At 31.6% G+C, this 22,532-nt stretch overlaps 1 protein-coding gene and 1 long non-coding RNA gene across 7 annotated transcripts in view; one reads left to right on the top strand and one right to left on the bottom strand.

The window, feature by feature from the left end:
- LOC142328852 (RNA-binding protein Raly) overlaps positions 1-22,532 on the top strand; it is a 938,200-nt gene that overhangs the window by 449,125 nt on the left and 466,543 nt on the right. The gene's annotated exons all lie outside the window — the stretch shown is intronic.
- LOC142328853 (uncharacterized) overlaps positions 1-22,532 on the bottom strand; it is a 343,892-nt gene that overhangs the window by 91,592 nt on the left and 229,768 nt on the right. The window contains exon 4 of the long non-coding RNA XR_012757372.1: positions 12,442-12,543. This is a non-coding gene — a long non-coding RNA (uncharacterized LOC142328853). The remainder of the gene's footprint in view (positions 1-12,441; positions 12,544-22,532) is intronic.

Below are 22,532 nucleotides of genomic sequence, written 5' to 3'. Positions count from 1 at the left end.
TAAACAATAACAATTCCTTAACCGATGACTAAATACTCCGATTGGTATTATGTTTTTTTTGTCTTCAGTCATTTGACTGGTTTGATGCAGCTCTCCAAGATTCCCTATGTAGTGCCGTTTGTTTCATTTCGGTATACCCCCTACATCTACATCCCTAACAATTTGTTTTACATATTCCAAAGGTAGCCTGCCTGCACAATTTTTCCCTTCTACATGTCCCTCCAACATTAAAGCGATTTTTCCAGGATGCCTTAATGTGTAGCCTATAAGTCTGTCTCTTCTTTTAACTATATTTTTCCAAATGCTAGTTTCTTCATCTATTTGCCGCAATACCTCTTCATTTGTCACTTTATCCACCCATCTGATTTTTAACATTCTCCTATAGCACCGCATTTCAAAAGCTTCTAATCTTTTCTTCTCAGATACTCCGATTGTCCAAGTTTCACTTCCATATAAAGCGACACTCCAAACATACACTTTCAAAAATCTTTTCCTGACATTTAAATTAATTTTTGATGTAAACAACTTATATTTCTTACTGAAGGCTCGTTTAGCTTGTGCTATTCGGCATTTTATATCGCTCCTGCTTCGTCCATCTTTAGTAATTTTACTTCCCAAATAACAAAATTCTTCTACCTCCATAATCTTTTCTCCTCCTATTTTCACATTCAGCGGTCCATCTTTGTTATTTCTACTACATTTCATTACTTTTGTTTTGTTCTTGTTTATTTTCACGCGATAGTTCTTGCGTAGGACTTCATCTATGCCGTTCATTGTTTCTTCTAAATCCTTTTTACTCTCGGCTAGAATTACTATATCATCAGCAAATCGTAGCATCTTTATCTTTTCACCTTGTACTGTTACTCCGAATCTAAATTGTTCTTTAATATCATTAACTGCTAGTTCCATGTAAAGATTAAAAAGTAACGGGGACAGGGAACATCCTTGTCGGACCTCATTTTTTATTACGGCATCTTTCTTATGTTCTTCCATTATTACTGTTGGAGTTTGGTTCCCGTAAATGCTATAAATTGTTCTTCTCTCTATCACTACTTGAACCCTAATTTTTTTAAAATACTGAACATTTTATTCCGGTCTACGTTATCAAATGGCTAGATACGTTAAATATCTAGGCGAAATAATCCAGACAAATTGACTAGATAAAATTTGTTTAGAAAAAAACAATTACAACTCAAAAAAAGTAATTAGTCAAGGACCCTAAAAATATTTAGAAACATTAAAAATATATATTCTTGTACACATTAAACAGATGTAGAAAATTCAGATCTTCTCCCACTTTTATTCAGTATTATTTAAAAACTCATCCGCAGAGTAATATTATTTTTGTAAAAAAATATATATTTTATTCATTTTAAATAGATTGGTGGAGAAACTTAACGATTAAGTAACGGAAGACACAACAAGGCCGTTTCTCTTAAGTCACGATTTTATACTATCGATTCCTTCAAAGTGAAGTCTTTAAGGGGGAGGGCTCCCTCAATAGTAAGCGGACGACCAGATAAGTTCATTTCTAGAATTCACAGACGTAAAATTAAAAATTTTAAAAACCCACACGTTAAAAATGAAATAAAAAATTAAGATGTCCAAGCTGTAGAAGATAGAAAACATCTTCTCGTCATCGAGATCAACAATGCAATCGCCGAGTTAAACCACTGCAACGCACAAGTGAGTTTCTACTGGATCCTTAGCCACCTGGGAATTCTGGGTAATGAACGTGCAGATTCTGCTGCTAAAGATGCATGTCCTTCTCTACTCGTACTACTACATCTGACTTCATTAATTGTGTAAAACAAACAATTCGTGCAAAGCGGTAAGGTTAATGGACCGCTACTGTGGATATGTAAAAGATGTTGTGTTGCCATGGGAGTCTTCATGGCAACACAACATCTTTTACATATCCACAGTAGAAAATTTCGCAGAGAGAAAGCGGTCCTCTGCCGATTGCAACTAGAGCTGACAACCGAGAGGTATCCACGGGTGTTGATCTCAACGAAAAACGCACCATCATGCATACTATGCGACTGCCGCTTGACGGCGGATCACATCTTTGTTGACCGCATTTGATATGCGGCGTTGCGTCGCTAATTTAAATTACCAAAGAACATTCGCCGTATTCTAGATATTGATAAAAGTATATTAGACAGGGTGTTGTTATTTCTCCGATCAGTATTATACTGTTTTTATATTATTTGCGCTAGGATTCTCTTAGTTTTTTATAATTGCTTTTATTTTTTAATGTAATTTCTTTAATATTTATTTTATCCGAGAAAAGAGCTTTTACATTCATATTGGACTTCGTTAAATTTTATTTATATTTAGTTAAATTTTATATATTTTATTTATGTTTATTTAAAATAAACGTTTTTTTTATTTTACGTTTACGACTGTGATATTACATTTAAGTGTGTTTTAAGTAATATTTTTGTATTTTTTTCTTATAATCTTATTCTGGGCGATGATAACGCGAAAGTGTTTTTCGCCTTCCCAAAAAAAAAGAAAAGAAAACATCCTTGTGAATTGTATATGTTATTCAACTTGCGTCGCAAGTTTAAATTAGGAGCTAAGATGCGAACTATTCTACGGAATAATGAAACGATGTTATTTTATGTTTTACGATTTTTTTAGGGCCGTCTGATTACATTCAAATATTTCAGTTTACTGAGCCGAAATTGTATTAAAGGCAGTTAATTTTGTACGGATTTGAATGCTAGATCGTGGATACGGCTGTTCTTTGGCGGTCGGGTTTCAATTAACCACGCATCTCAGAAACGGTCGACCTGAGATTGTACAAGACTGCACTTCATTTACATTAATAAATAAATATCATTTTAATTCATCCTCTGAAGTAATACCTTACGGTGGTTCCGAAGGCTAAACAGAAAAAGAAGTGTGTTTCAGCTATTTATGCCGTTTCCCGTGTAACAGAAGGTAATTTTATTATTTTAATTGAGATAAATAATGCGATATATCTCTGTGCTTTTATTTCGCTTTAGCATATATTACAGGCTTTTTAGTTTTACGATGTATTTATACATCGCTGGGTTTTAGGTTTAATTAATTTTCAGTTTTTAATATTTATTTATTTACAGCGTAAATATCGTGTGCGGGCACTGATAAAGACATTTCGTTTTGCGACCAGGATTGAAAAGAATAGTAAAAGATAAAATAAAAATTTCATAATATTTACGGATCAAAATCTTTGGGAGAACGTGACAAATAATTCTGTGAAAGAACCAAGTCGATAGCTGCAATAGGTAACAAGTAAATCGTGGACATAAATCGCCTAGATGAAATACATAACAGCCCATTTTTCGTCCCGTTACTTTCGGGGGTTAAAAATAAGCGTCACGATTTAAGACTTGGGATGATAATTCCTGTTTTATATTAATAATTATAAAAATAGTAAATTATTTATTTTTATTTTTGCAATATAACGATTAAAATGTACCTAGTTTAAGAAATAAAATTCAGTTCAAAATTAGTTATGAACTTAAGGTAACTATTAGTAAAATTTACTAGTAGAATTTTGAATTTCAGGAGAGCATAACTTTTATAAATCGATAAATTCAAACGTACGTTCTCCATCTTAATTTAATAAATTTTTAAAATCTGAAGAAAAAAGTATTAAAAAAAATGAAAAATGATGATGATTAATGTAAGCTATACTTCCATCAATGACTGAGTATATAGACTTAATACTCTTTTAATATTCATAGCAGTTACATTGTCCTTCCGTCTAAATTAATTCCGTCCGTGTTTAAAGAACGGCTTATCCTTCTAAACTAAAGCGTTTCGTCCACTCCCTTCTCTTTGTTTCAGTATTATTTGGTTTGCGTCGCTACCGTCTGTATGCATGCATGTATGTATGTTTGTGTATACAGCCATCTGCTGTATTATAAGTCTATCTTTCATGTATTAAAACCTGTTTTTAATGCGTACATATGGAAAAAGTTCTATCGTCATCAAACTGCGAGAGAAAAGTATAAACAGCAACGGTAAGTAACCTATATATATTGCACCGACCGATAAAATATTTATGAATATGAAAACACATACGGTGACGCTAAGGGACCACAAAAATTGTAATTGGATTTTCCAAAAAAAAAGCACTAAACTTACTTAAAAAAATGACTTAAGGATTAATAGAAGGGTAATTTTTTTTTGCCATTATACACAAGAGAGAGCTAATAATAATTTCGTTGAATTATATATACTATTATGACACGTAAAAATTAACAACTGCGTAATAAACTTTAAAATAATATTATTTATTAATAATATTTAAAAAAAAATTATTTCCTGCAATTTCAAATATAATTATTTTAACAATTTATTTTTGATTAATTAAATTAAATACAAATAATATTTTTTAATTATATTAATCGATTTAAAAAAAAATAAACTTCATAAAATTAATACTTGAAACCATAGAAACAATTTTATAAATGATTCGTTAAGTAAAGATTATTTTTAAATATCAATCCGGCAGGTTACAATATCAGATGTTTTTTTAAAAGAGTAATTCAGTTTTACGTACGGAGTGAGAAGCGTTCAAGATATAATTATTAATTTCATTTAAACTACTATTATAGTTAGATATTGAATACAGAAGAAGAAAAGAAATAAAGATAAAATATTTTTATATTTAAAAAAGAAATTATAAATATTAGTGGAAAAATAAACTGAAAAGTTATTAATGGTTGATCACCACAAGAGAAAAAAAAATGGATGTCGACTATAAGTTAAAATAACAAGGTTATTTAATTTTCACGTTAAAAGAAATGAAAAAATACCTTTAATTATTAATGATAAAATTAAAATGGTGTTTATAACTGAAATACTTCTACTGAAAAAATATAAAAAATTTAAAACACTACTGCCAAAAAAAGAGCGTGCGGATGACAGTTTTGTATGCATAATAATTTTTTTAAATTTTTTATAATTATCTAAACATATATATAACCCTCTCAGTATACATATACTGACATATATATAACTTATGACACTCCCAGTAACGTAAGGGTTTCAACGCGGGGTCATAATCTAAATCGGTTCAATCATTGAGATGCCACGGAGGTACACCGTAGCACTCCTTTCTGGGTAGTCGTGAAAAAAAGATATTAATTCTGTTTTCTACATGTCACAATTTTATCTTATTTTTACCTACTTTTCGAAGAAAAATATGGTATTATTTTTGGTCGCTTGGTCGGAGTGGGGGAGATGAGAAATGAATTTTCTTTGAGGTATGAGGATTACGAAAATACCATTTCCTTAATAATCTATCTAGACACGTATAAAATGTACGTATGTATTTGTACTGTATCTAAAAAATTTCCAAAACTACTAGATCAATTTCATCAAAATTATATATGTTGAAATTGTGTACCTGAAGTTGTGCATGTGAAAATTTGTTAATTCATCTTGAGTTACGCTCAATTAAATTAAAACAAAAATTTCCCGCCTCCGTGGCGCGAGTGGTAGCGTCTCGGCCTTCCATCCGCAGGTCCCGGGTTCGAATCCCGGTCAGGCATGGCACTTTCACACATGCTACAAATAATTCCCGGAAGTAAAAAAAAAAAAAAATTCAGGTTATGTTGACTGTGTAATGATGAATTTTTCATTTGCGCTTAAGCAGTAAGTCATGGTGGTGAGTAAGTTGAAACTTATTATATTTTTTTACTGTGGTGCTTTTTTGACATAAAACTTTTTTTACGGATCAAAGGGGTTTTTATTTATGTGTTTTTTTTTTTAATTTTAGATTAGAATGAGTTTATACTTTTTCAAAAAGAAACAAAATAAAATAAGTAAGTCGGTATTTGCTCTGGAATTTATTAATATTATTGTACGGCTAAGAACCGTTTAGGTAATTAGAACAATATAATTTCTTTACTTTAAATTGCGTATATTTTTAAAGGAGGATAGGAGAAAGTTTCATATTTTTTTAAAAATCTGACCACAGGTTGTTCCTGATGCACGGCTTTTACACACACACACACACACACACACACACACACACACACACACACACACACACACACACACACACACACACACACACACACACACACACACACACACACACACACACACACACAAACACGGGCGCGCGCGCGCGCGGGCTCACACATTAATTAAAAATATTTATCACTTTATTTAAATATAATATTTTATTTATTTATTTAATTCAGTGATGAACAAAGAGCGCGGGCATACCGTATTTAATTCGCAGTCGTGAAAAAAAGAAAAATTCTGTTTTCTACATGTGGTCTCAATTTTATAATGCACAATTGAATTGTGGTCACAATTCGTACAAGCGGCGACCGTCGTCGTCACTAAATAATTTCACGACTTCTACAGAACATATTTCGCTTGTACGGTCGGCAAGCTGGTGTAGCCGCGTGGTTTAACACACCAGATATCGTGTCTATAACCGGAAGCAACCGCAGCGCTCGGCATCTGTATTCTAACAGATATCGAGTCAGCCGATCGATTTCGAGACCCGGCAAGACGTAGTTACCTTTTACACTTAAAATATTATTAATTTATTTAATTCTACCTCACCTACGGTTAATTTTTTAATCATTAGAAAAATATAGTCTCAATCGGAGTGATTTTGCTCTACAGTCTTTACCTTTTTTGAATATTTAATGGCATCAATGTCCCATACATAGAACTGAATCTGATCGAGTTTGGTCAAAATCTGTTCAGTAGTTCTGGAGATATAAGGAGATTTAGAGAATTATTAATAATCATTGAAAGAAACTTAAAAGTAGAAGATTTTTTTAAAATTATATTACATCAAAATTATATCTTTGTACTAACGGTCTTGTTATTAAGCTTTTGAAATATTTATTTTTGACATGGAGTTTACCAAACTGTTTCATTAATATTATTCTAATAAAATATGACAGCTTTCATAATTATTTCAAAAATATATTAGTTTTGTTCCTTTAATTATAAATATATCAACTTCATCTCTATTTATCAGAGATAAAGATAAATTCGTCTAGAGATTATTAATTTATTTAAATCTTTTACCGCCGTAACTTATTTATATACCATGAATATTCTGCGACTATATAAAGGAAATATCGGGAAATGTAAACCGAAGACAGCTGGTTAAAAGGAAGGCCAGAGGCTTGAAGTTGCCAAGACAAGAGAAGAGGGCATTTTCGAAGGCTAAGTGGATAATGTCATGTGCGCTTACAGATCAAAGACATGACATTCTCTGGCAAGACTAATTGCGTTAACAACGCGCATCTAAGTACTTGTGTATATATAGAGAGTTTGCTTTACATAAGACCTTTACAAATGCTAGAATATGTACTACTACTTTCCGTACCTGGAAGGGATAAATTATTTCCTTATTCTAAAATTTTGGATTTATCTGTAATTAATTATCGGCATTATTATATCTTAAAAAAATATCATTGATTTTAGAAAAGAATATTTTCGAGCGTTTCTGATTTCGAATTATCTTTTATTAAATCAACGCATATGCTCGAAGCCTGAGCATGACAATAGCGACAGGCGTAAGAATAGCGTGAGAATTTAAAGGGTAAAAAGAAACGTAGAAGATAAAAATAATAAAGACAAAGTTTTGTTATATCGGCAAGAAAGTTTAAGACGCTGCATGTAATATAGTTTGAGGATAAGGTATCGTCCCGTAAGAGATAGAAACGTAGAAGTACAACAAACTAATTAAATAACTACATATTGAATTGAAATTTTTCTATACGTGCTTCTGCATTATCGTAATTTGATTAAACACATTTCAGATACTTACAGTATTTTGAATATAAAGTGAGCCAAATAAATAAATACAATACATAAATGAAAATAAATACCCCGACATAAGAATACGAATACGAAAGGAATTGGTTGATACGTACGATTAAAAAGAAAGAAAATGCACCAATACAATAGAAGATTACACTTATCTTTATGACTATTACTTAAGTAGATTTATAAAGAAAGGAAGGAAATGAAACTAATGTTGATTAGCTGTATCAGTTGTATCTATTACTGATGAAGACGAGATAAACAAATGGAATGAAAGCTGCTCTGTATTCGATTATTTGTAAAACATTAAGACAAAGCAAGTCCCTGGCCTATGAGAAAGTACCGAATTGTAATAAATACTGAATATAATGATCGTAGCTGTAGAGCAAAAAAATAATTGTTCTTCTGAATCCGGTTTTTAAGCTAACACCACAAATATTTTGGAATAAAAAAATTGTTCATTATTTATCAAATTTTGAGTAAAACTAGTTTTCACATTGTTTGCTACAAAAAATATAAAAGACCATCAGGCGATTTAAAGGAGCATTTCGGCTTATTATTAGAACTGAAAGCCATACGAATCAGGTTTGGCAGGAAATTAGTCATATAAAAAGCGTATTAGAAATAAAACTTTCAAATATCTTCTCGATGTAATTTAGCAGTTTACTATCAATGCTGGAAAAAATTCCTCGTCGAATAATGATAGTACACCGATTTAAAATAATAGTATTTTAAAACTGATTAATAAACATTCTGGTTATAGTTTTTCGATAAATAGAATATCAACAATTATCTTTTCTAGAATTTATTTTTTTAAATTTAGTATTTTATGATCGGTTAAATTCTGTTGTTATTCTTGCTTTTGCAAGATTAACTTTTATCTTACCCAATCCTATATATGGAACGGGCATCGGGGCGTGGCGGCTTGACCGAGCGGGGAGATTAATTCATAAGTCCCCAATTAGTGGTTTCGACTGTTTTTAAACTGACTTTACATTTTTTAAACGTTATTTATTTTTTTTTAATATTTAACTGTATTGTGTTCCTTGTGTTTAGCTAGAATGATTTTAACAATTAAAATGATTCATTCATTTATATGTAGTTTTTTTGTTTACATACCGTTTCCGAAAGTTGTCAATTTAAAAATATCGTTTAATTATGATCGGCCTCACTTTATATTCTAAATACTGTTAAGCATCTGAAATATGTTTTAATCAAATTATGGATAATGCAAAAGCACGAAGAGAAAAGATTTTATATATATATAATTACTGGACTTTTCTTTTTCCCGTTTAGCCTCCGGGAACTACCGTTTAGATAATTCTTCAGAGGATGAATGAGGATGATATGTATGAGTGTAAATGTAGTGTAGTCTTTACGTTCTCAGTTCGACCGTTCCTAAGATGTGTGGTTAATTGAAACCCAACCACCAAAGAACACCGGATCTAGTATTCAAATCCGTGTCAAAATAACTGGCTTTACTAGGACTTAAACGCTGTAACTCTCGACTTCCAAATCAGCTGATTTGGGAAGACGCGTTAACCACTAGACCAACTCGGTGGAAATATATCACTTTCCGGCCGGTATACTCCAAATTTTGATTTACTGTTTTTATCTTCTACACTTTTTTCTACTCTTTAAATTCATTAACCCTGATTGACTTAACGCACGCCTTTTTTATAAAATTCTATCGCAAGTTCTCTCTACTCCGATTTGCCTTAAGAACTTCATTCCGGTATTACATCAAGCCGCATAATTTTCATGCAACACAATATTTAAAAAATCCTGAGAAAGAAATCGTCTATTTTTCATTTTTTTTTTTTTTTTACTGCCAAAATGTTTCGTTGCCCAAAAGGACTCTAAAAAAATATTTTAAAGATCTCATTGTAGTGCGTATATCTGCGGTTGATACTAATAAACTTATTTTCTGAATATAAACTTTCTTGGCTCCTGGAATAGACGGAATACCTGTAGAATTACTGCGCAGTGCAGGTGAGGGAGCGATTGATAGATTATACAAACTGGTGTGTAATATTTATGAAAAAGGGGAATTTCCGTCAGACTTCAAAAAAAGTGTTATAGATATGATACCAAAGAAAGCAGGGGCAGATAAATGTGAAGAATACAGAACAATTAGTTTAACTAGTCATGCATCAAAAATCTTAACTAGAATTTTATACAGAAGAATTGAGAGGAGAGTGGAAGAAGTGTTAGGAGAAGACCAATTTGGTTTCAGGAAAAGTATAGGGACAAGGGAAGCAATTTTAGGCCTCAGATTAATAGTAGAAGGAAGATTAAAGAAAAACAAACCAACATACTTGGCGTTTATAGACCTAGAAAAGGCATTCGATAACGTAGACTGGAATAAAATGTTCAGCATTTTTAAAAAATTAGGGTTCAAATACAGAGATAGAAGAACAATTGCTAACATGTACAGGAACCAAACAGCAACAGTAGCAATTGAAGAACATAAGAAAGAAGCCATAATAAGAAAGGGAGTCTAACAAGGATGTTCTCTATCTCCGTTACTTTTTAATCTTTAACCTTTACATGGAACTAGCAGTTAATGATGTTAAAGAACAATTTAGATTCGGAGTAACAGTACAAGGTGAAAAGATAAAGATGATATGCTGATGATATAGTAATTCTAGCCGAGAGTAAAAAGGATTTAGAAGAAACAATGAACGGCATAGATGAAGTCCTACGCAAGAACTATCGCATGAAAATAAACAAGAACAAAACAAAAGTAATGAAATGTAGTAGAAATAACAAAGATGGACCGCTGAATGTGAAAATAGGAGGAGAAAAGATTATGGAGGTAGAAGAATTTTGTTATTTGGGAAGTAGAATTACTAAAGATGGACGAAGCAGGAGCGATATAAAATGCCGAATAGCACAAGCTAAACGAGCCTTCAGTAAGAAATATAAGTTGTTTACATCAAAAATTAATTTAAATGTCAGGAAAAGATTTTTGAAAGTGTATGTTTGGAGTGTCGCTTTATATGGAAGTGAAACTTGGACAATCGGAGTATCTGAGAAGAAAAGGTTAGAAGCTTTTGAAATGTGGTGCTATTTGGAAAGAAGAATTTGGAAAAATATAGTTAAAAGAAGAGACAGACTTATAGGCCACATACTAAGGCATCCTGGAATAGTCGCTTTAATTTTGGAAGGACAGGTAGAAGGGAAAAATTGTGTAGGCAGGCCACGTTTGGAGTATGTAAAACAAATTGTTAGGGATGTAGGATGTAGAGGGTATACTGAAATGAAACGACTAGCACTAGACAGGGAATCTTGGAGAGCTGCATCAAACCAGTCAAATGACTGAAGACAAAAAAAAAAAAACTTTCTTGAATTTAGTGTGATTTTAAAGTGTTTTATTTAAATAAATTCTTTCCTGTTTGTAAATTTACTTCATAAATAAAAATACTCTACCGCTTCTGTTCCATTATCTTAATATTTATTTCATTAAAATAAAAATATTTTAAATTGCGACTAAAATATTCTATAGTTTTCTACAAACGTTCATTCCATGTACGAATTACAAATGATGTACGAAATCTTAGTGATTTTTAATCAAAAAATCTTGTAATAAATAATAATTTGTTTTGTTTTATGCGTAAGAAAAAATGATAGCATAATTTTCATATATTAAAATCCTTTTAATACATTAATGAAGTAAGAACTCAAGTTTAAACACGATTTTTAAGACGGTGTTTGCTTAGAGAAGGAATATTATAACTTTTTAAAATTATAAACATTGAAATAAAAGAAATATTACTACTGTAATTTTTAAAATTATATAACTACAGAGCGGAAAATGAAATTTTTTTTTTTTTAAATAATAAAATGATATATGATAAATGAAGCACTTCTAGAGTACTTCCTCTATTTAGAACTTAATAATTTGAAATAGGTGAAATGAAATCGAAAGAGTAAGGGTAATATTATAAGGATAGGTAGAAATAACCGAGGATATTTGACACGAGTTGGAAGTTGAAGTAAAGAATTAGCTGTCAGTGCGGACAACCGTATAATAGCTAATTTGTCTCCCGCGGACATGACGCGCTTTATTGCCCCAAGCATCCTTACTTTAGAACCTGTCAAGTGACTGGTACTGCCTCCTGAAGCTACGTACATAAAAGCTCTTTCATAAAAAAAAAAAACAGCGTTAATATATTATATTAACTATTTAAATTTATTTTATAATGTACATGGATATTCATATTACACAACTTTATTCGGTATTTTAATTTACTCGATGTATATTTCTGCCGGACGATTAACGCGCTAAACGGCAATTTGTACTTCAGTTAATTAATTACTGATCAAATAACTTTCGCAATCCTTTCAATAATCTGTCTTTTGCTAAGGAATTAGCCACGCTAAGTTATTTGTTCCTTATAAAATCAAATTATTAGAAAAACGAAATTAGAAGAAGCGGGATTAACAAATAAATTGGTAATTTTCTAATATAAAAATATTACGGTTATTCATGTAAATTGAAAAAAAAAGAAAGCTATCAAAGGTCATTAACAAAAATTACCTAATCTAAAAGAAGATGGCCGTTCAACTGGAAAATACTAATCATCAGTTGGTAATAAACGTTACAACAAAAATTTTACTTTTTTCGGCACATACCAGTTTCCTTCTACTTCGGTGGCAGAACAGTAGTGTTTCTTTTTTTCATCTGGAAGATGTTGTATGTTCGAATTCCAGACAAGCTAAACTTTCTTCACCATTCTAAAAATAAAAATAATAATTACCATTACAAAAAATAAAAAGTAAAGTTAGACATCAGGCTGTTCTTTAAATTAATGAATAAATAAATATCAAAGACATATATATATATATTTATATATATATTTTTTTCTATTGAAACTTTACCTACCTATTATTAGACGAAGCGAGTTAGGTAATTAACGTACCCAACCGTTAAACATAGGCGTTATATTAAATTATTATTCCAATAAATTCAAATTGTTTATATACAACACAATCATTTATCAACTTTTTGCTAACTTTAAAATTGGTCGGCAGATATCTATATTAAATTTTCTTTTAATTTAAATGGATAAAGTAAATTAATAAAAAAAAAATCCCTTTCGGCACGCCGCAAGGCGGAGATAGATTTCACCGGTGCTAAGTAGGGAATAAAAAAGAGATTTCCAACTTACAGTTAAAAAAAAATTTCAAATTTACTCAGTACGACAATGGCTGTATAGCATAAGACAAAATTTCGATACTGTGCAATTAAGGGACGTATGATTTTTTGTCTTCGAAACCTCATTTTTTCCACCCACTGGACCGATGGTTGGTAATATCAAAAAACTTTACTTAGATAAGTTTTAGGCTCTTATCCAAAGAATGTAGGAACTTTAAACGAATTTGATATTTTACTTAATAAGAAAGTTATAGCGATACTTTTTTTAGAAAAAGCCCCGTCATTTCCATCCCCATGGTCCGATTTTGCTCATTAACGAACTCGATCTAGATTTTGAGTCGTTTTATTTTATCTATGAATTTGAAAGCGATTGGCGGAAAATTACGGCAGTTATCGTGTCCACAAGAAAGTGAAATATATATACATAAACGTTTGAACTGACGGTAGTTTTGGGGTCTGGGGGATGTGAAACGCGAAGATATGTCAAAATTTTCCGGAAGTTGAATCATGGCACCCATTACAATAGGTAGCTTTCTTATGTAATTTACCTAAAAGAAAATAGTTGAAAAAGGGTGCAATTTTTATCTTCAAATTTATTATTGGAAATAGGAATTTTTTTTTGTATGAAAAATGCCATGCCTGACCGGGATTCAAACCCTGGACCTCCGGATTAAAGAGTGATCAGACGCAACTACTCCACAAAGGACAAATATTACCCTCAATTTAAGTGCAAAAAAAAAGAACACCGATATTGTTATGTTACCAAGATGGAATAATCGTTTTCAATATCGTCAGAAAATAAATTAATATTTTAGAAAGGTAATTCTTTGTACAAAGACCAAAATATTATTTTTGATGTTTCTTTTAGATTTTCTGGTACGTTCGAATAATAAACGGTTAATAACTTTTTCCAGATTTACGAAATTTTTCTGTCTTAAAAAGTAACAGAGATACTTTTAAAAAGTATTCTCTACTTTTATTGATTGTCGGGACGTTAAATCTTAGATCTATATGTATAAGGAAATAATAACTAGGGACGTACCTGTGAGCAATTCATGCAAAAATTACTGGATATATTTTAATAACAGTTTGCAGATTTATACCTTTGAGGGTTAGTCATGCTCTCCGATTAGAATTATATCGACATTTTCACAATGGGGATTAAGATATTCATTAAATAAAGAAATTAATCCTTTTACTTCATTATATTTCTGATACCGTTGTAAATAAAATCTCCGAGTTCAGATCTACGACGAGATATTAATCGACAGTCCTAATCTGTAAAATAATTGACATTTTTTAATTGTTTATCTTAGCAGTATATATTGTATTGTCAAAATAAAATGTACCTTCAAGAAAAAGATTTTTTATCCTTTATTGTTATTCAAAATCTGTTAAAAGATGAGAGTACTGAACAACTGAAGTGCGTGATTCTCGATTAGCCGCTGACCGAAAGCACTACACACAAACTCGAGTTGCGATAAATTTTCAAAGCGAGTTGCAGTTAAATTCCTCATTGATCCGTACGGATGTCATTGTAGAGCTACCAAGGTCATACGCGTATAGTAGTACTTTAGCTATAATGTACAAATTAAGTACGTCGATCATGGACGTATTGACGCCATGATAGAAGTTTGTTCGTTTTGTCATGCTCGTAAATGGAAAGAGGAACCAAGAGACCCCCACCCCTTTTAGGTAGATTTCATAGGAAAGCTACCTGTTGTAATGGGTACCATAATTCAATTTTCGGAAAATTTCGACATATCTTCGCGTTTCACATCCCCCAGACCCAAAACACTGTCAGTTTAAAAGTTATATATATATATATATACATATATTACAATTTCTTGTGGACACAATAACTACCGTAATTTTCCGCCAATCACTTTCAAATTCATATATAAAATATAACAACCCAAAATCTCGGTCGGGTTCGTTAAGTGCAAAATCGGACAATGGGGGTGGAAATGAGGGGGCCTTTTTCGAAAAAAAAATATCGCTATAATTATTTTATTCGATAAAGTATCAAATTCATTTAAAGATCCTACTATTCTTTGGATAAGGACATAACAATTTTCTAAAGTAAAGTTTATTTGATATTACCAACCGTTGGAACAGGGAGTGAAAAAAATGGGGTTCCGAAGACAAAAAACCGTACCTTCCTTATTATGCACAGCATCGAATCGGTGTAAGGCAGTCGTTAGTCCTCTAAACATTACCTAAAACTTTTATCTGAAACAATTTTTTATATGAACAACCCTTACGGCAAGGGATGGCAACAATTTTTATGGAATTGTAAGAAGATGGGGCTTGTCGTATGCTAAATATGGGAAACTTTTTTCACATGCAACCGTTGTCGTATTGAGTAATTCGAAGTTTTTCTTAACTTTAAGGTGGAAATCTTTTTTATTCCTTACTTAGTACCGGTGAAATCTACCACCGCCTTCAAGCGTGCCGAAAGAGATTATTTTTACTCGCTCAGAGTAGCCCCCGAACCGACCTCAAATTTTACTATTAAGTTTACTAAAATACAAATAGTGTAAGATAATTAAAAGTGAAAAAATAATATTTGCAAATAATTTCGGAAAAAGGTCTGTAGAAAATTAATAATTTTGAAATTTTTCAAAATTCACAGCAAAATTCGTAACTTTTGACACTGTATTCTTCAAACCTATCAAAATGGTACGAAGCAAAGAAAGAGTATTGATCAGATAACACCTGCAACCAAAAAGAGCTTTCCTTGCGTCGAAAACACCTAAATAACGGGAGTAATGTCAACAGCAGGAGGTTATCAGTTTCTATGTCGCAACCAGGAAAACGTTGAGGAAAGAAAGCTTTTCGGACTTTAATCGTTATTTATTTGTATTATTCTTATGAGTAACCATGAGGATAACGAACACAGCCGGGAGTTCAGAGGGCAGAGCCGTCTGACCGGCTACTCTTAAATATAATTCAAAATCGTCCAATTATATTCTGCTGCTAACGGTTTTTTTTTACACATCTATACTTCTATTTTTTATCCATTAGCTTCTTCACCGAATGTTATGTATTATCAAAAAAAGTTGTAATTTTACATCAAACAGTTATACGGACTTTTAGTTTACTTTTTAAAATTTTATTATTTGTTTTTTAACCCTAACAATTAAAATTTTGAAAAAAGATAATGCGGAGAAAATAATAAAAAAAAAGTCAACGAAATGTATTAACGACTAGGTATATACTATTAAGAACAATAAATGTTTACGGTAAAACAGAAAATACCATGAGAAACATTTTTTCAGCATAATATATATAGATCTCAGGCTAAATCATCATAAAAATTTTGTAAATTTATAAAAAAAGAAAAAAACAATCAAAACTTCATCATTCATTAAAAAAAAGACGATTTAGTAAGAATTAAACAAACGAACTGGTGTAACAGATAGGAGGGAGGAAACAAAAAAAAGACCGACTGAATAAACTAGCTTCACATTATCTAAAGCTATGACCACACACGATCGTCTAACTGATATCGAACAGAGTAAAATCGGATTAAATTCCATTGTGGTATTAAACTTTATCAGAAAAACACAAACTTGCACATTAGAAAAAAAAGGAAACTTAATTCGTTGCTTTACGACGATAAAGTTCATTAAATTAACGCAAAGAAATGTATAAATTTATTACATTATTGTTGTAAAGTTTAAAAAATAAATTATATTAAAATAATATCATTTTTTAATCAGATTTTTTAAAAATACTGCGTATGAATTGCCTGAATTTTTTATCTACGTAGCTGAACTTTAATAACTGTTCACTGGGGGGGGGGGGGGGAGGGGGGAAGCATATATTTTACATCTAAATAAACGAGTAAACTTTTATGAAATTATTTTGTAACCTTTTTTAATAATGACATATTTAAAAATTTAAGATTTTATACTTTATCAAAAAAAAATCCTTGCTAGTTGACTCCAGAAGACCGACTTTTTGTTATTTTATTTTGTATTAATTTTTTGCGCAAGAAATAAAACATGAATTAAACGGGAAAACTAAGACAGTATATACATTTTTTTTTTGTTTAATAATTATAACCGGGATTTGATGACATAATTAAAAATAAGGAGTAGATCCTATAAACAAGCGTGAAGTTTTAAATTCGCTCACCCCTGCATAAACACGTATGAAAAATACAAAGTCAACATAACCTCAATTTGATGTAATGTTGTCTGTTGTCGACCTTAAATTGAGTGTAACTGAAGAGCGACTGGATCAATCTTCATCAAATTTTCACACGCACAACTTCAGATAAACTAGTACAGCATAACTAAATTTCAATGAAATTGATCCAGTAGTTTTTGAGACTTCTGAGCCGCGTAATTTTATGCACCTATATAAATATAATCAAATCCAGTTTTAAGTAAATGGTATTTTCGTACTCCTCCTACCTCAAAACATAAAGAAAATTAATTTTCACCCCCTCCTCAATCCGTCACCATGTGACCGAAACTAATACGGTACTATCCTTTGAAAAGTCGGTAAAAAATATAAATAATTGTTGTAGTTCTGGAAAGCGTTTTTTTTTTGTCTTCAGTCATTTGACTGGTTTGATGCAGCTCTCCAAGATACCCTATCTAGTGCTAGTCGTTTCATTTCAGTATACCCTCTACATCCTACATCCCTAACAATTTGTTTTACATATTCCAAACGTGGCCTGCCTACACAATTTTTTCCTTCTACCTGTCCTTCCAATATTAAAGCGACTATTCCAGGATGTCTTAGTATGTGGCCTATAAGTCTGTCTCTTCTTTTAACTATATTTTTCCAAATGCTTCTTTATTCATCTATTTGCCGCAATACCTTTTCATTTGTCACTTTATCCACCCGTCTGATTTTTAACATTCTCCTATAGCACCACATTTCATAAGCTTTTTAAACCACTTTTTAAGTCACTTAAAACTGATCACAACTAAGTAGACACGTCTCTTTTATAAGTCGGGTAAATAAAACATATCTGAATTAAAATTAGACAAATTGATCCTTAATTATCCCTCCCGTTTTAAATTTTAAAAAATATATCAATTTTTTTTAAATTTATATCTACGAGATTATACAGAATGATTGAAGAAAAACGTAACAAATCTTCAGAACATGTACTGCTGATAAAAATAAAAGAAAGTTCATAAAAATTAGGTTCAAAAAAGCTTCGTCAGCGAGTGTCGGCTGGCGAAAGTTTCGCCCCTATTTCAGCGCTTATGGTAAAATTAAGTCGCATTACAACTCTTGGGACCAAAATTAGGGATAGTTTAGTTGTTTTTATATGAAATCAATTTTTTATCTGAAAAATTGAAAATACAAAAGATTGGGGTCAAAATACACGCTATTCTATGTTTGGCTTAAAGTAATTTTTTTAAACGGGTAACACATACTTAAACGTTTTAAGTAAAACGTGTAGAGAATTTGATTCTGGGTAAAATAGTATGACCAATAAGATCCATAGAAACTAAACACAACCGTAAAAATTTTCTAGCGTATAAAAAACCTATAAATGTGTATATATGTTATATACAACATATAACATAAGTTACAGATTATATATATTCTGTATATGAATTATTTTTAAGATGAGCAGTTTTTTAATGAAATATATTTTCGTAAAACTTTATGTAAATTATATGATAAAAACCCTAATACTTTAGTAAAAAGAAATGGAAATATTGATGAAAATGTGTAGTGCGTACGATGAAAATAAAAACTTGTGTCCAAGAAGGTAGAGCATTACTACCGAACCTGAAAACATTAACACCTATCTAATAGGACAATAGTAATAAATCGTTGTACTTTTATTAATGGTCCTTTAATTTATTGCCGTTTTCATGTGTTATTAGTTGTAATTTTTTATTACATAATTTGTATTACTTATTCAGTAAATAGAGTTGCAAAACAAGAATTTTAATTTATGTGTATTTTTAAACTAAAAAACTCTTAAGTAGTTATAGAATGTACGCGGTGTGTGAGAAAAGTAATGAGATTGGTAACACTGTGAGCGATCTGGCAACACTGTCACCGGTCTGTGCTAGACCGGTTTGTTCATCCCTTCCACATGCTCAGTACGAGTTTCAACTCCGTTCAGCCAACACATTATTTTTGACAGCGCCATCAGTGAAGTTGTGTTTTTAGTGTGCGTTACGAAAATGGAGCATCGGAATTTAGAGCGATATTGTACAGTCAAATTTTGTGTTAAACTTGGGGAATCCGCAAATGTGACCGTTGAAAAGTTGAAACGGGCCTATGGGGAACATTGCTTATAAAGAGGACAAGTTTTTCGCTGCCACATATCATTTTTGGAAGGCCGAGAACACGTTGAAGATCAACCTCGCTCAGAGAGACCTTCAACTTCGAAATCTGTCGAAAACATTGAGCGTATGAGGGTTCTTGTGAGATCAGACCGTCGTTTAACAATAAGGATGATGAGTGAACAGTTACATTTAAACGCTTTCACCGTACATCAAATTTTGACAGACGATTTGGACTTGGGAGGGGTTTGTGCGAAATCGGTGCCGATAAACCTCACAACGGAACAGAAGGACAATCTAAGAAACGCGTGCGTTGATCTTCTTGAGAGGATTGACAACGACCAAGAATTCTTCAATCGTGTGATCACAGGTGATGAATCCTGGATGTTTGAGTACGATCCTGAAACAAAGCGGCAAAGCAAAGAGTGGCACACTCCGTCATCGCCTCGACCGAAAAAATGTCGAATGAGCAAATCAAAGACAAAATCGTGCTGATTTGCTTTTTTGACAGTAGGGGTATCCTGCGTAAAGAATTTGTTACTCCAAGACAAACTATCAACCAAGTGTTTTACAAAGGTATCCTTGAAAGGCTCAGGAAAAGAGTGATTCGCATGAGACCAGACATTTAAGACAAGCGGATGCTTCGTCATGACAATGCTCCGTGTCACACGACCATTTTTATCGGGGAATTTTTTACCTCAAAACGCTTTCCTACGGTTCCTCAACCACCCTATTCACCTGATTTGAGTCCTTGTGAATTTTTCCTTTTCCCGAAATTGAAACGTGTCTTAAAAGGACATCATTTTGGAACTCTGAAGAGCATTCAAAAGACTATGACCGAAAAGCCATACCAGTTGAAGCCTTCCAGCGCTGCTACCAGGAGTGGTAAAAACGACTCCGCCGGTGTATAGCTGCCCAAGGGAACTACTTTGAAGTTCACCATTTTCTCTGTCTTCCTCGAACAGTCACTGCCTTGATGCACGATAAATTTATCCGTCATTTCTTCGATTAGTGGTTTCATCTTCTTTTTTTTTACGTGTTCGCAGTACGGACATATTGGAAATGAATAATATCCATTTCATTCATTTTTCCTCAGGTAATTTTTTTAAAATCTGACAGTAAAAATGTTGTGTTCTTACTACCAACAATTATTTTCAGAGCCGACCATACCATCTCGATCTGATTTTAATCGGGACGTTAAAGTGGATGTGGCAGAATCTGATGCCCATTTTTTATATATAGTTTACCGAAATGGTACTTTATTTTTGAATTTTTACGTGCTTTAATTGTTTCAAAAATTGTGGTTTTAACGTCGCTTTATTATACGGAATATTGTTCTTTTCTAACCGATCAATCGTGCCGCTTTACTTATCATTTGAAATCGGTGGCTTCAAGTGAAATGTGTTATGGAGCATTATTGATAACAACCACTGACTGGAGGGGGAACGAAGAATTAATTTTTCAGATGCCCACTTCATGATATTGTTGCTGACAAGTCGCGATAGTCACCGCTTTTTGAACCGTTTTCCAAGTTATCGCGTTTGGAAGAATCCCGTTTCTCGTCCAGCGTAGATTATGATTAATCAATCACCTTTATTAATCGGTACTTTTACTGCTCCATCTATTATCCGATCACAATTTTATCGTCAATCGGACGCTAAAATATACTATTCGTCAAAATAAACAATCGTCGAATTTTCTTTACTGGTATCGGTCATTATTGTTTAATATTCTATCCTTTTCCACCGGATATTTTCTTTCTCGATCAAAATTTTCCTATTATTATCAGTTTTACACCGCTTATATCCGCACTCTTTCAGGATAACTGCTCTAGAGTAGTTATAGAACCTTTAAATTGAATACTCTTTTGAATTTCTTCATGTAATTTATTTAATGTAGGTAGCTACTTTGTGTGAAACTCGTAAACTGTTTTTCTTACCTAACGCCTTGATCGAAACTGTGTAATCGACTAACAAATTTTGAACATTGTTTATAAAATTTGGTGTGCTGCATGAGCATAACTGTAATTTAGATTTAAGAAAATCCTGCTTTTATTTTTAGAATTTTTGAACTCGTGATCTTGAAATACCACAAGCTGCACCGGTTCTTTCTTCACATTTTTCAATGCGTGTTAAACGTTTGTCATTTTTAATTTTCTTTCTTGATAAAATCGTACACATTACTAACTATTTTACGAGCTTCCCGACGGAGTTTTATTCTTAACTATGGATTTAAATTCTGCCATCGCAGAATAAATTTACTAACAGAAAACGTAAAAAACACATGAATTCATTAATACACACAAAAAATTAACTAACACGCTACAAATTACAGAACGAAACAACTATACCGTTTGTACCGGGACGCGCCAGGAATTGAACTAATATCAAAATATAGAAAATTAGAAGTTAATATTAGAATTGAATATTACACAACACTGCGATAGAAAAATTATTTGGTTATTTTATGAATACGTATAAAATTACTAAGCTGTTGATAAATTATCATATTTTGTATAGTATTCTGTAGACGTTTTATTTAGTATAAACATCATCAACAATACTAATACAGTTACAACAAGCGCATATAATTACAACTCAAATGAAATATTTTTTTAACCCTTATTCGTATAAAGTACGCATTCATTTTATGACTCGTTTGATCGAGGAAGTGTAATAATAATATAATCTCTTAATAAAAGTATAAACTGTTCGGTTTTGTACAGTACACAGTAAGAAATATTTATAAGTACGCTAAATATCTTTAAAGAAATTATTGCCTGAAATTAAATAAAATGAAATAAATTATGAAAATAGTTAAACCCACTTAATCGGAAAATACTCTGTTTCTGAATTAGCCTAATGTTACGAGAAAAGAGTATAGTCATATAGCGCTGCACAACGACTGTCTGCCTCGTGCAACAAATTTTATTTTCATCGTACGCACTATATACAATTACAATAAAAGATAGATATTATGTTTTACATAAAACTTATATTAGATAGCATATGTTTTTATTTTTTACATTTTGTTGTCGAAGTCGATATTTTAAGGTTAAATTTAGATAATGAGTGAATAAACGTGATAATAAAAAGTACTTGCTTTCGATTTTACGATTCACCGAATATTTTCTTTTTATTATAATTTTTTAAATCAAAATAGTTTTTACTTCACGGATACTTATTTAATAATATAAATTAAATAACATGAATTCTTTTTAGTGTACATTCGAAATATATCAGTAGTCGTCCGGGAAAAAAAACATTACCTATATTTTACAGATTTTTTCTTTCCAA

The sequence above is a fragment of the Lycorma delicatula genome, chromosome 8, assembly GCF_047948215.1.
Source record: "Lycorma delicatula isolate Av1 chromosome 8, ASM4794821v1, whole genome shotgun sequence".
In the NCBI taxonomy this organism is placed as follows: Eukaryota; Metazoa; Arthropoda; class Insecta; order Hemiptera; family Fulgoridae; genus Lycorma; species Lycorma delicatula.
The sequence above is the reverse complement of the archived record's forward strand: the minus strand, read 5'-3'. Positions and strand labels throughout refer to the sequence as shown.